The sequence below is a fragment of the Delphinus delphis genome, chromosome 5 (genome assembly GCF_949987515.2).
Source record: "Delphinus delphis chromosome 5, mDelDel1.2, whole genome shotgun sequence".
Classification (NCBI taxonomy): Eukaryota; Metazoa; Chordata; class Mammalia; order Artiodactyla; family Delphinidae; genus Delphinus; species Delphinus delphis.
Window position 1 is genome coordinate 37,960,196 of NC_082687.1, and position 13,753 is coordinate 37,973,948.

The window sequence follows — 13,753 nt, forward strand, 5'->3', positions numbered from 1 at the left end:
CATATATCCACAAAACAGAATAGAGAGCCCAGAAAAAAAACCCACACTTATATAATCAATTAGTCTTCTTTGGAGAAGCCAAAAACCTTCAAACATATGCAAGTAAAAAGCACTCACTGTGCACACTCTTATCTCCTCCCCCGCTAATCCTCATTCATAACAGGCAGGTGATGCTGTGGTCCCAAGCATGTACAACAGAGAATTATGTGTGTGAGAGTGGTGGATGGGAAAGAGTTAAACACCTGTGTAGTAAAGCTTTAACCAATGGGAGATGGAAGCCTACAGATAAATTCTTCCTTTTTTTTCCATGGATTGGGAAGTTGTTTATATAGCCTCTCAGAAGACAGTTTTATGAGATGGTCTATCAGTCATGCTAAATACCTTGAACTGGTTTTTCCTTCTTCTATGTCTCATTCCTCTTTCCCTTAATTTTTTTCCATGGGATTTTACTACCTAATAGTTAGCCTTTGCCCAAGGCTATGCATTCTTGGGAGTCAAAATAGAGATGGATTGGATTACTTTTAATGGTGTCTTAAAGATTGACTTGAGCTATAAAAGTACTACAAAAAAGTATACTGTTTCCTTTAATGTTTGTCAACAAGAAATAATTCTTGAAATCACACTGAATTTTTACAAAAATAAACTAGAGGGGAATATCTTCAACTAAAACATATGACTTTAGGACTCAAATACCTATAACACATTCCTGTATCATTATCAGTATCACTTTGATAATATCTATTTTAATTTATTGAATTTTATTTATTAAGCTATTCTTCAAAAATATAGAAAAAGTTAAGAGAATAATATAGCAAATACTCAGGTACCCAATGCTCAATTTTACACAAGTGTAATATTTTGCCATTTTCCCCTCAGAGCTCTTTTGAAGAGATAAAGAATGATGGCTACTGTTGAATCCCGGTTTACTTCTTCCTGATCCTGTTTCCTCTCCCTTTTTCCCTAGGAGTAAACACCAGCCTGGATTTTGCGATTATCATTGTCATATGTGATGGAGGTCACTGTCTGCTTCCAAATCTAAGCCTAGTAGACAGTGGCTTTAGCTCTGCTCCCTGCTTTGCATCTCAAGTCCATAGAAATTACATCAGACACCTGTTAGGCATTTCAGACAATTCAGATCCTCTTGGCATAACTTGCCTTTGGGGGCTTTGGCCACTCATTTTAGCCACACACACTCCTGCACCTCGTTCTGTTTGGAACCAGGAGTACAGGGGAAATAACTCTGCCAATCTTATACTTCTTTTACTTCCATACTTTAATAGCCTAAATCTATGGAGACCCTTTTTTTCCTTTCACCCTCAAAATGCACCTCAAGAAGAGGTTGTCAGCTTTGCTTACCCACTAAAGAGCAATTAAATGTTTGAACATTTCTGCTGAACAGAACTCGTAGTATATAGTGACCATTTAATCTGAGCAGTCTCCTTTGGACCACCCAAATTAGATTACTTTTCTCAATAGAATACTCATCACACTTCCCTTAGGGTTGGACAACCAATCTCATTGATTTCTTCAGGCTTTCTCAGCTAATCTTTGACCAGGTCTGTGACAGGATTACTTTAACCCTCTTTGACAATACAGGAAAGCCAGAACTGTAAATATAATTAATGACTTCTTTCTACTTTTCTAGGAGATATTTCCTGCCCTAGGAGATTGGATGTTAAGAGCAAGCAAAGGACATAGGAATGGAGAAAAGGGGAAAACTGACACTATGAAGGAAAAAATACAAGGCCCATTAAGTGACTTTCAAGCTCTTTGAAAAAGCAGTTGAGCAGTGCCATACCTGGATTATTTGGCACTGAGAGCAGAGCATTTCTCAGTGCTATCCTACTCTATACAGCAAAATTATTTTCAGTAATAATATGAAATAGAATGAGTAATAACCAGAAGAGATATGAAGATAGTGACTTTTTCCTTTTATTAAATTCTGTGTATATATAATCATGCCAGTTTTTTAAGTGAATTTTAATAAAACCAAAATGGCTAAACCTACTAAATCATATTGATGCAATGTTTTACTCCCTTGTAGTTCTTTAGTTTTAAAGCAATTAACATACATAAAAAGAAGAATTCAGTAAAATAGTTCATGTAAGCACTAAAATTTGCACTTACCAAACAAAAATATTACATCTCTCAGTCTGCATTATTTCACTGTTTAAACTTTAAATGCATATGAAAACTCCAACTAGTCACAAAGAAAGACAAAATTGAAGTAACTCAAGTTCTAGTTCATCATCATCCTTACACATTCTGTGTCACTATTGTTATTTTTAATCTATTGTTTAAATGCCGGACTATATGTTGTCAAAAGGTTGGAGACAAGCTATGCCTTAAGCAAGCCAGAAGGAGGCCAAACCTTTACAAATAAGCTCTGGAAGCAAGGTATGAAATGATTTCACATGTCAGAGGTCAATAATATAAATGGGAATATTCCATGGAGAATACAATGAAGAATACAATGTTTATTTTAAAATAAGTTTTTAAAAAGTGTTGATTTGAAATTTAGAACTTAGACCAAGAAAATATATTTTTTTAGAGAGGAGTACTTTTATCACTGACATCATTTTAGAGTTGCCAATGCATGATGATAATTTTAAAAATCAATTTTAAGTTAGTTTTATTACTGTTTTTAACTTTTCTACAGACCATGCCTCCCCTTATTGCCTGTTTCTGGTAATTTCCACTGCTCCAACTCTACTCTTGATCTGCCACTGCAGATGAATAGACATACGGTGGGGTGGTTTGTTTGTTTGCTTTTTGTTTTTTCTTGATAACAGAGAAAAATTAATCCCACAGTGGAGGTCAGGTACCAACAGCTACACCTTGATCAATTCATCCTAATCCAGCAAGTAGAGCTCACTGGAGGCAAATATATTGACCAACTTGGATTTCTGAACAAATAACTAATATTAGTATTAAACATACTACTTTCATCTGTCTACATTGTCTTTTTCCAAAGTTTTACAATGAACATATTACTTTCACTGATACTCATTTAACATAAAAATAAGAGTATAAATAAAACACACCCAATCTGAACTCTCCATTTGGTTCAGTCCACACTCTTAACTCTCTTCCTGTTTTCCTTTCAAATTTTGAGAAAATGTGGCAATGTCTTTCCCGTGTTAAGACAAAAAGGCTTCTCTCTACCTCTACCTCCAGAATTTCTTAGAGTTCTGAGCACTTTTGAAAGCTACACTGCTAAGTGTAGCCAGAGAACCAGGATTCCTTCTTGTTATGATTTGTATCATACTTTTGTATAAAAATATACAGATATGCTCAAGTTATAGTATGGTGAAAACAGAAATGAGAATGCAAGTATAACTTAAGGATAGGAAAATTTTGTATAGGATAACTGTCACAAAGACTAAAAAAAATTTTGAACTTAATGGCCTCTAGGAACATTCTTGAACTAATTAGGTAAATCCCTGGGGTGGATATGAGTGGAACTGGTAGAGAGACTGAGTATTTAGAAGAATGTTCAAAGATACAGCTATTCTTCTACCTCAGGCAGATATTCTTTACAACAGTAACTCTCAACCTTGAATACACATTGAAATCACCTGTAAACCTTTAAAAAATACTGATCGCTAGACTCTACCCTGAGAGATTCAATTTAATTGGCTGGAGGTGCAGATTGGCCATAGGAAAGGTTAATCATCCCCTCACCCTGATTCTAATGTGCTGCCAACATTAGAACCTTTGCTCTAGAAAACTGCTTCTCTGTTCTTGGCTCTTCAGTGGCAGCTACAAAATTTTAGGAGGGACTTGGATGAAACAAGCCGTTAAAAGCTAGGGGACTGAGAAACATATCCTGAAGCTGTGTCTGCTTATCAAACCGACAAATTTTACTTAGGTTATATTATTTAGAGGTGAGTGAGGGTGTTATTTTGCTTGGCGGGAAACGACCCCTGCCACTAACCCTGTGTGCTACCCATGTAGAGAACTTTGTACTCAGGCATGTCTCTTCTTGAGTTATGACTGTGGGTGGCCATAGAGGTGCACTGCTCAGATCTTTCAGGAGAATCTGTGCATGGGATCACAGCTGACTGGCAGCCTCTTGCTGTCCACACCTTTGGACCCAACATGGAGCTTAGCGAGTCCATGCTTCCCTTGGGCTGCTCCCAACCAATGACTGATACGGCAGGAGTACTAGAAATGGGCCACTTCTCCCCAGTGCAGGACTCCTCTAATGGACATCTTTTGTTCAGGGATTCCCTGAGGCACTGGCCTGGCTGAGACTTTCTCAGAACTCCATTCAATTTGTGGCTTTTCCTTTCTTTTCTCTCCTTTCCTGGGTTTCAGACCTGCATCATTGTCTGAAGACTCTCCTGCTCCCTCCTTTATCTTTCACAGGCAGTTCCCTCAATAAATCTCTTACAAATCTAATCCCATCTTTGTGTTCACTTATCAGGGGACCCAAAAGGACACATGACTCTAACACCACTTGATACTAGGATAACTAATGACCTTGCATGATCTTTAGTTTCTTCATCTGTTAAAATGGAGAGTAAAAACTGTATGGGATATTGTGAAGATGGAATGAGATATATCATCAGTGAACAAGGTAGCCAACTTCCTGGAACATAGAAGGAAGTTAATAAATATTAATATCTCTTTTCAGCTTTTATGAACAAGTACATTTCTTTCACATCATTGAACTTCTAGTCTAAAACTTATGTTTCATGCACTGTGGCTGTGCATAGGGTACATCACATGATGAACGGGAAAGGGAGTATAGAAAAGCAAAGGAGTTTCTAAAAAAAAAAAGATAAATATGTGATGTGATTGATGTGTTAATTAACTAGATGGGAAGAAGCCTTTTATAATGTATACATATATCAAATTATCGCGATGTACACTTTAAATATGTTACAATTTTACTTGTCAATTATACCTTGTAAAGTTTAAAAAAGAAAAGAAAAAGGGGCTTCTAAAGACAAATACAACAATAAATATCAGAGTAGAGTAGATGCATACACCATATATGTGATAGTACTCATGTGGCATGAGACAGATGCACAAAATAAAAATAAAATGCTGCAAAAGTGTTTTTTCCTTATGTATATTTCATACACATATTTATTAAATATCATATATGGAAGTTTTTGACAGCCAAAGTTTGTCTCAATTTCAGAGCATGAAGAAACAAGAATGCATGTTGTCAATATCTCTGAGCCTAAAGTTTCAAAGGTGTATATTTGCACAAAATTGTTCACAGTCCATGCAAATGAAGACATGCTTGCTTCCCACAGAAACTAGCCTGCAGACACTTTGCAGGGATCTTGCAATAAACTAACAGCACTACCAAAAAAGCTGGGGGGAGGGAAGAAGAGAAATAGATAATTGTATTACTTGTTGTTCCAAAATATAAATAAAAGTGAAAAACTGAATTTAAAATCCAGTCAGTTCTGCTAGAACACGACATCTGCATTCCTCAAAATTACCATGCTTTGCAAAATCACACAATAAAAACCACAGGGCTTACGAGAAAATGGGTTTGGGGACACAACACTTAGAAATCTCATCAGTGACTTTTTTTTTAAAGGTAGGAACCTAATAAAAATGGTAGCACAGTTTTACACATGTGAAATAGTTACAAAATATATAAATATTACAATAAGAGTGGCACTTTACCTTGAAAAAGACCTGAAGTTTACAGAAGGGTTGCACCTTGTAAGTCATTGTAAAGTGATGAAAGGAGGGTTACCTGAAATGGGTCTGAAAGTTCTAACACCAGATGTGGGTGGGCGAGGCTTATAATACATGGGGTGAAAGGAGATACCTGGTAGAATTTGAGATGCATGCATGTGTGTTATGCAAATTCCTCTGCAGCTGGGTTCAGCCGGCTGCAGGTCACTGCATTCACCTAGAGTTTCTTATAAACAAAACTGTGCAGAGGCAAAGACAAAATTTGTGTCATGCTCAAAGTTCCCTAAAATATCAGTTGTGTTGGAACAATTTCACGTTTTCAAAACATGCATTATAGCAGAATTTACTGTACGTTGTAGATCCATAAGGATTTTTTGTTAATTGAAAGGGAATATTTCATTAAGACATAAAAGAATACATCATTGAACTAATCATTTAAATAAAATGCAAAATAACAAGTCCTCTGGATAAAATCTTTATGTACACTAAACTTATATAGAAGTAGGACATAGATTGTGGTCTTTGTAATACTGTTTTACTACATTTTAAAGAAACTACTACTGATCACATAATTTCCTGACATTATAAAAAAAGGAAAACAAAGGGAATTAATTCCTGTTAGGTTCCAAAATATACATATCTCTTTTCCTTCATATCTAGAGTTGATGTTACCAACATTATTTATGGTCAAGTTTTTATCTTTGTTGGCATCTCACGCCCTGGCAGCTTGCATTTCACACTAATCTAGGCAAACACCAGCTCTGGCGCCAATCATTAAGAGAACCAAATGGTCTTCTGGTCCCATTGGGCCATTCATTAAATGGGTGACCATGACCATAGACTCTAAGGCTTAGAGAAATTGACCACTTCAAGGCCTCTGTTTCTTTAAGAGAGAGCGGAACTTGATTTTAAAGTTCCTACCAAAATTCTTACCATAGGAACTGTGGACTTCAAATTGCAATCCATTTGCACAGAATGTAACAGCTAAGATTTTACCTTCATATGGTATTTTACAAGTTTGCCAAGTGCTTTCACAACTATTACCTCATTTAACTTAATGTAATTACATCTCCCTGTATCAATGGGCACTGTGAATCATTTTCCTATTCATTCCATTTTTTTTCCCATTTGTGTTATTTGAAATCTTTCCAACCTACTTTTGGAAAACCAGACTTAACCAAGCATTTCCAGAAATGTGTTACATTGAGTGTTTGAAGAGATCAGTTACAGCTAACATATGTAAAACACATGGGAAAACCTGCAGCAGAATTGAAATTGATGATGCATCAGTTGAGCCATTTAGCTGTTGAGCTGCTCAATTACTTAGAAGACCTAAGTCTTTTGTACTTATTTGTTCGGTTTGGGTTTTTTATTCTGGAGAGTGGAAGTGGTTTTAAGAACAAGCTATCAAAGGAGGCCACAGGGGGAACATCCAATCAAATTCTGTTAAGGGGGAAAGAACTTTTCTAGTCCTCTGCTTTCTATGAGGCAAAATGCCCTAAATGTTCTAAATACCACCAGCTACTCGTGCACAAAGAACAGTGAGTTACCTGACTGGTGGATTTTAGAAAAGAACTGGACATGAGTAGCCCAGCTCCTTCTGCCTTCCCCTCCCTTGTGATCCAGGTAACTATGGAGTGTAGGCATTCAGTTCTGTTATTCCAAATCCCATGTTTTACAGGGCAGATTCTGCCTCTGCCCAAGATCTGGAAGTTCAATTCAAGGGATTGTTAGGATATGGCGCCTTGAGCCAGGAATATTGAGAAATAGACATGGAGTGGAAGTTGGAGAGCAAAAATAATATTGAATCATGAGGCACTGGATGAAGTCAGGCTCTGCCTGTGGTTGACTTTGGTGGTTTGCAGGGGCTTATATTGTATCTTGCAACTGGCTTTCACAGTTTTGTGGTGTGCTTACAATCACTGCAGCCTAAGTAGCATCTTTAGATCTTGTACTTTAAAGGAATAGGTCACTATGGGATTTTGCATTTGGTGGAGGACTGCAGCTTACAGTGGCTTGTCCGCAGATGTGTGTCTATTTTTATAGAGCGAGAGGCTGTTTTTACACAAGCAGGGCTTCCCACACCTTAAATAATGTCATATGGGGCACAGAGACCTTCAGAACGAGGCTGCTACAACATGACCTTAAACTATCTATTGTGTGTGGACAATAGGTGAATCAATTTTTATTTGACTGTTTCTCAACCATGTATGTAGGCATTGTCTTTAATTGCATGCCTAAGTTCTATGAGTGCTTTCAGAGCACACATGGGTGAGGTCCTAGTTTAAAATTTTTGTGCCAGGTAACATTTTCTTGAAGGACACAGGGAGATACCTGTTCTCACTAAACCCTTCTAAGGCTACAAGCTTTAAGAAATATCAATGACATTGTGAGTTCAGGAATCTGCTGAAGATATTTCCCCAGCTGGAGGAAGGATGAAGAGGAGAAAGAAAGTTTCTGTAGGATATTTCATTTCATTTCTAGCAATTTTATAGCCAGAGTAATGGAACCAACCACCACGGAAAAAGAGTGGGGGACTTGTCACTAGACAGAATCCACACTAAATCACCATCAGGATGCCTCCCAAAAAGGCCCAAAAGCATGCCAAATAAGAATGTAGAAACCTGGACAAAGTCCTAAGCTTGCCCAGCACATCTCAAATGTTCCTTTCTTGGAGAAGAGATTGTGTTCATAAATTCATTTTCTCTCAAGATCTGGTAATTCCCCAGGGCCAAAAGTAATGTATTTACAGGTGATTTCTCCCAGTTGAATTCAAGTTCCCAAATCATTGATTCTCTAAGTCTGGCATCTCAGTCAGACTAAAATCTAGACTGTCCACCCTGTTCTCAGATCTCAATAAGTCTCTTCTAGAATCTTTAACATCACTGAAAACTGAGTTTGGGGAACATAAAAACTACTCTAGGAACTAAGTATTAATTATTAATTTTTTTTCTAAATTTGGTGAGAATGGGGCCAGTGCTATAATAATCTTGTGAACACTTTTCTAAAAAATTAGGTACATCAGAAACTTGGCAATGAATTAATGCTATTTCTGAAAGTTGTGAAGGAATTACATCTATTTCCATGAGAAAAAAGCTATGCTGCAGCTGCTGAGGGAAACTCATCCTCTCCAGCCACTAAGAAGTCTCTGTTGAGGCTGATTAGACTAAGAAATTGGCAAGGATGATTTTTTTTTCACTAATTTCTTTGAAATCACAAAGGTAAGATAATTTGATTCTGGGCTCTAATTCATTTGAACTGTAAAATTCAAGGGAGTTTAAATTTGCGCTTTAATTTTTGTTGAGGAATTTAATAGTGGACAGAGATTTATATTTATATTTGGGACATCTAGCTTTTTGACGTATTATTATTGGAATAGCTCCATGTGGTCACTGGATATTATTGCAAAAGCTCTAATAAACTTGGACAATGTAGCTAGATAGTAATTTGGGTTGGGAACAGAAAGAGGAGTTTTCAGCTGTAGTACAGACTGACCCTTTTGGACACTTCTAGGGGAATAAGGTGTCTCTCTCACCGGTTTCCCAGGCAGATCTACAACAAGTCAGAGATCAGTGGTTGGACAACAGCCTCACGGTGGTAGGGGCAGGCTGTCTTGACAGACCGCAGAGTTTCTCCACTAAGACAACAGCAGTAATCTTGCTTTTCATCAGCTTAATGGTTAAGCTCCATAAAGTAAGAAAACAAAGCCCTGGAGAATATTTTGAGGGGTAGTGGGGTTGGGACATTCTTTCCTCCCCTCAGGTTTCTGTAATGAGGCATTTCCAAGGTTTCTCACCTCAGAAAGTCAGGGAGCTGATTGATGAGTTTTTGGGAGAAGAACTAGGTAGACCCAGCTCAGTCTCTGTTCCCTACATCCTGGAGGGAGCTAGCTGCCCTGAGAGAGTATACACACTCTACCTGCCTTTAGGTGGAACAAAGGCAGACTTCCACCCAGTATCTTCCCAGCTGCCTGCCCCTGGCTGAGCTTGGAGTTTGGTATTAAGATGTCATTATTGCACTTCTCCAAATCACAGTCTCCAATATTAGTTTTATCAATCATAAAGGATAAAGGTGATATTTTGATCTCTTTGATCTCCATCTGTCTTACCCAATCCTTATGGGTAAGACTGACATATATACATATAGGTATATGTGTTATTAACTTAAGCAGGGAAACCAAGACTTTCACTTATTTTTTACTTAAACAAGGTTTGTTTAGGGATGTACAAAGCAAAAGAAGAGGACTCCCTCACAAAATTCAGTCCAGTGAGGGACTGAAGGGAAGCCTCAATCTAGGGTTTGAGAATCATGGAGCTATACCAAAGAAAGCTACTGAAAAAACTTGCTCCCCTCAAGTTTCCAAATAAGAAAATCGAGCAAAAAAAAAAAAAAACTTTCAAGTACAGTATTTCAAATTTCACATCCACTCAGGTTTTAAGTCAGTAAAGGGGATTCCATGGAATTATTTGAACATCTACACTTAAAAGGACAAGAGTACAATATGCCTTAAAGCAGGAACTGGGTCATAGAAAAGTTATAACAAAAGCAAAAGCACAGCTGTTGGCAGTGACACTGTGTATTACATGAGAAGATAAACTACCTTTTCTACTTCCCTCATCATTACACCTTTAACATCTGCTCTCAGGCTGAACCATTCAATATAGTCATTTGCAAGATAGCAGTATACAGAATGAGAAATTGGAACGCTAAAGAAAATCAAGGAATGGGAAAGCAAACAGGGTATTTTCTTAATAGTGTTCAATTAATCTAGTAAAGCCTAATTTTTACCATATTGTCACAGACCATGACAACACTTCTATTGGCCTCTATAGTTTGAGGGCACTTTTCTGTCGCAAACCAAATAGACAATATTCTTTCTTACCAAAAAAAAAAGATTTTAATTTAAAAACTAAACTAAAGCTTAGTCATGTTCATGGTTTAAGATAAACCCACTTGCCACAACTAAGAATAGCAGATCAGAAGCAGAGGGCTTAAAACAGACATCTCCCTTCTAGTTCCATATTATTTTCTGTAATCCATGCTTTCACACAGCTGGCAAATTAAAGCAGAGGTATACTTCTCAGTAAAAATTCAGCCCTTTCTGATCAGAGAAGGGTGAATTAGAGTTTCCTTACACCCCTAACATGGACAATGGGATAACCCCATTCCATTTCATCACTATTCTCCAGTGCACTTACAAAAAGAAACACATGATCGACACTAATGAAAAAGAGAGATGAAAAATAGTTTTTTCATATTCTAGTGCCACCCATGTGTTCCCAGTCTCAAATTCTCTGGAAAAGATTTGAAGGTGGATTTAAAACATCTCAACAGTGAATAATAATCAGAGCCTCCTGACCCCTCCCAGCTCCCACCACGGGGAGGGGTCAGCTGTTCCAAAAGAGAAACAAGCTATAGAAGCTGAATTAACATTAAAAATTAGAGTAGGGTAAGAGTGAGCTCTTGACTGACATGACCTCTTAGAGTTGTGATAAAGTGTATGTGTGTGTATGGAGTGCGTACACACACACACACACACACACACACACACACACACACACACACCATGAGCCAGTAACCTGAATATATTCTGTGTAATCATCAAGTCCAATCCGGACTAATGAGCAGTTACTTTGGCTCTGGGGAATCTCGGAAGACTTGAGGAGCTAGACTCTTCCAGATAATTTTCTCTGAGATTTTTTAGTTGTTCCTTTTATTAATGCAAGTCAAACCAAAACCCTTTCCCCCCACTCATATTTCAGAAGTAATATGTAGTAGGAAAAAATCCCTCAGGAAGTTAACTCCTCTATCAGGGATCAAAAATGTGCACACTGAGAACACCCAGTTTTTGTGCAGTTCACTTCTACTGGAGAATTAGGGTTTTTTTAGGTTTCCCCATTTATTTCTTCCTCTCCTCCAACTACTGACAATCTTTCTCCATCTCTATCATTACTTCATGGTTGGCTGAAAAGACAAAAGTTAATCTGCAGAAATCTTTTTACTAAACCCATGTTGACTGTGTTTCACCCTTAGGTAATTGGCTTCACAAAGATGCTTTTGCCACTGAATAAGAACTACAGACTAAAGGCTTTATTCATTATTGAGGCTGACACTTCATACAATCTCTCATCAGCATAACATTCACTTTAAACTCAGAGTTACGAAAACGAAGGTCATATACTTAGTTTATCTGCAGCTCACCCACCTGAACATATCTGTGACCTTTGGATCACTGAAATGTTATTTTTCAGAGGGCAAAAATAATACAGGATCTTCATTTTCACCAATCTTTATGATAAAAACTACCAAAGACAGAAGAAAATCATTACACCAAACTTAGAGCAACAGATATCTAGTCAAAACCCAACACACATAATTAAAGCCAACTTATCTCCCATAAGAAAATCATATAGCCTCAGAATTTTGTTTGGTAAGAAATATTCACAGCTTTTGCATAACAGAACTGGTATAAATATTTACTGAAAGAAAAGACTAGGATTTTATCTGTATCAACTTTTGTAGCTTGCCTAAACTATTGCTATTTACTTCCGACATAAACGATAAATGAATAAATTGTATCCGGATACTCACAGCAGAGAGCTCAGTTCTGGCCCCTAACATCAGACGTCCCTGCTGCAGACTGAACACTACTGTTGGGAAGTGCTTTTATTTTCCTAACAAAGTAGCACCCTCTAGTGGCTTTTCAAAATTATTAAGAAGTACATGCCAAGCACGTGACATACTGTTTACTATGCAATTACGCAATGTCAAAATACTCAGGTGAGAACAAAAGCCTGGTCTGGGCATTATAGGATGTATATTCCAACCTCATTCCATGTTTTCTCTAGGGATGATGGCTTTTAAAGGAAAATATTTTTAAACATCATTCTTATTTCACATATATAGTGTACTTCTGAGAAAGATATACCTTTCCATGGTAATAGTTTGTTATTATTCTATTATTATTTATGATATTACTAATATCATCACTGCTATTAATATTAATAGAAAAGTTGCCATTTACTGAGTATTTACTATATTACAGAAAATGTATTCATTGTTTTATGTCTTACACCTCTTTTAAAACTCACTATAAATATATAACCTAGATTTATCTTCATCCTGTTGCTTTGGATGAAAATATTGAGGCCCATATAGGTAATGTAAGTTGCCCAAAGTCAAGTACCTAGGAAGAGGTAAAGAAAAATTGAGGGGCAAGCCCATCTTCATATGTCTGTAAAGACTTACAAAACTGATTTCGACTAGCAGAAATTACCAGTAGCTTTCACATGTATCCAGAATCATGAAAGTGTAAACCCAAAGGAATTATTCAATAACATAATAAAAAACTGAAAATTTGTGTAAAGTCTTTTAATTTTATGTTAGAAATACAAGCATTTTCCATAGTAAATAAAAGTCAGATACCAATTCTCCGTTGGCAAAGTCCCTGGAGAGCCAGTTTAGTTCTCATATTTTACCATATGCCTTACAGAAGGGTATAACACTTGTTCAGTCATGATATTTTATTAAATCAAAAGAGGCATATTTACTCAGTTAGGCATTCAACAAACATTTATTGAATGCTTCTAGCTTTACCTCTAGTTCTGACAGGCAATGAACCAAGATACTTTCACTAAGCATGTTGCTTTATGAATATCAAGAATTATCAGGCAAATAAAAAGAAACAAAATTGAGTTATTTGTAGTGAGGTGGATGGACCTAGAGTCTGTCATACAGAGTGAAGTAAGTCAGAAAGAGAAAAACAAATACCATATGGTAACACATATATATGGAATCTAAAAAAAAAAGAATGAAGGTTCTGAAGAACCTAGGGGTAGGACAGGAGTAAAGATGCAGATGTAGAGAATGGACTTGAGGACACGGGGAGGGGGAAGGGTAAGCTGGGGTGAAGTAAGAGAGTGGCATGGACTTATATATACTACAAATGTAAAATAGCTAGTGGGAAGCAGGCCGCATAGCACAGGGAGATCAGCTCCGTGCTTTGTGACCATCTGGAGAGGTGAGATAGGGAGGGTGGGAGAGAGACGCAAGAGGGAGCAGATATGGGGATATATGTATAAGTATA

At 37.1% G+C, this 13,753-nt stretch overlaps 1 protein-coding gene across 1 annotated transcript in view; it reads right to left on the bottom strand.

Moving 5' to 3' along the window:
* The window catches only part of ARHGAP24 (Rho GTPase activating protein 24), a 767,082-nt gene extending 754,773 nt beyond the window's left edge, over window positions 1-12,309 (bottom strand). The window contains exon 1 of the mRNA XM_060012218.1: window positions 12,259-12,309. The gene's annotated coding sequence lies outside the window, so the exon portion shown is untranslated. The remainder of the gene's footprint in view (window positions 1-12,258) is intronic.
* Between the last annotated feature and the right edge of the window lie 1,444 nt (window positions 12,310-13,753).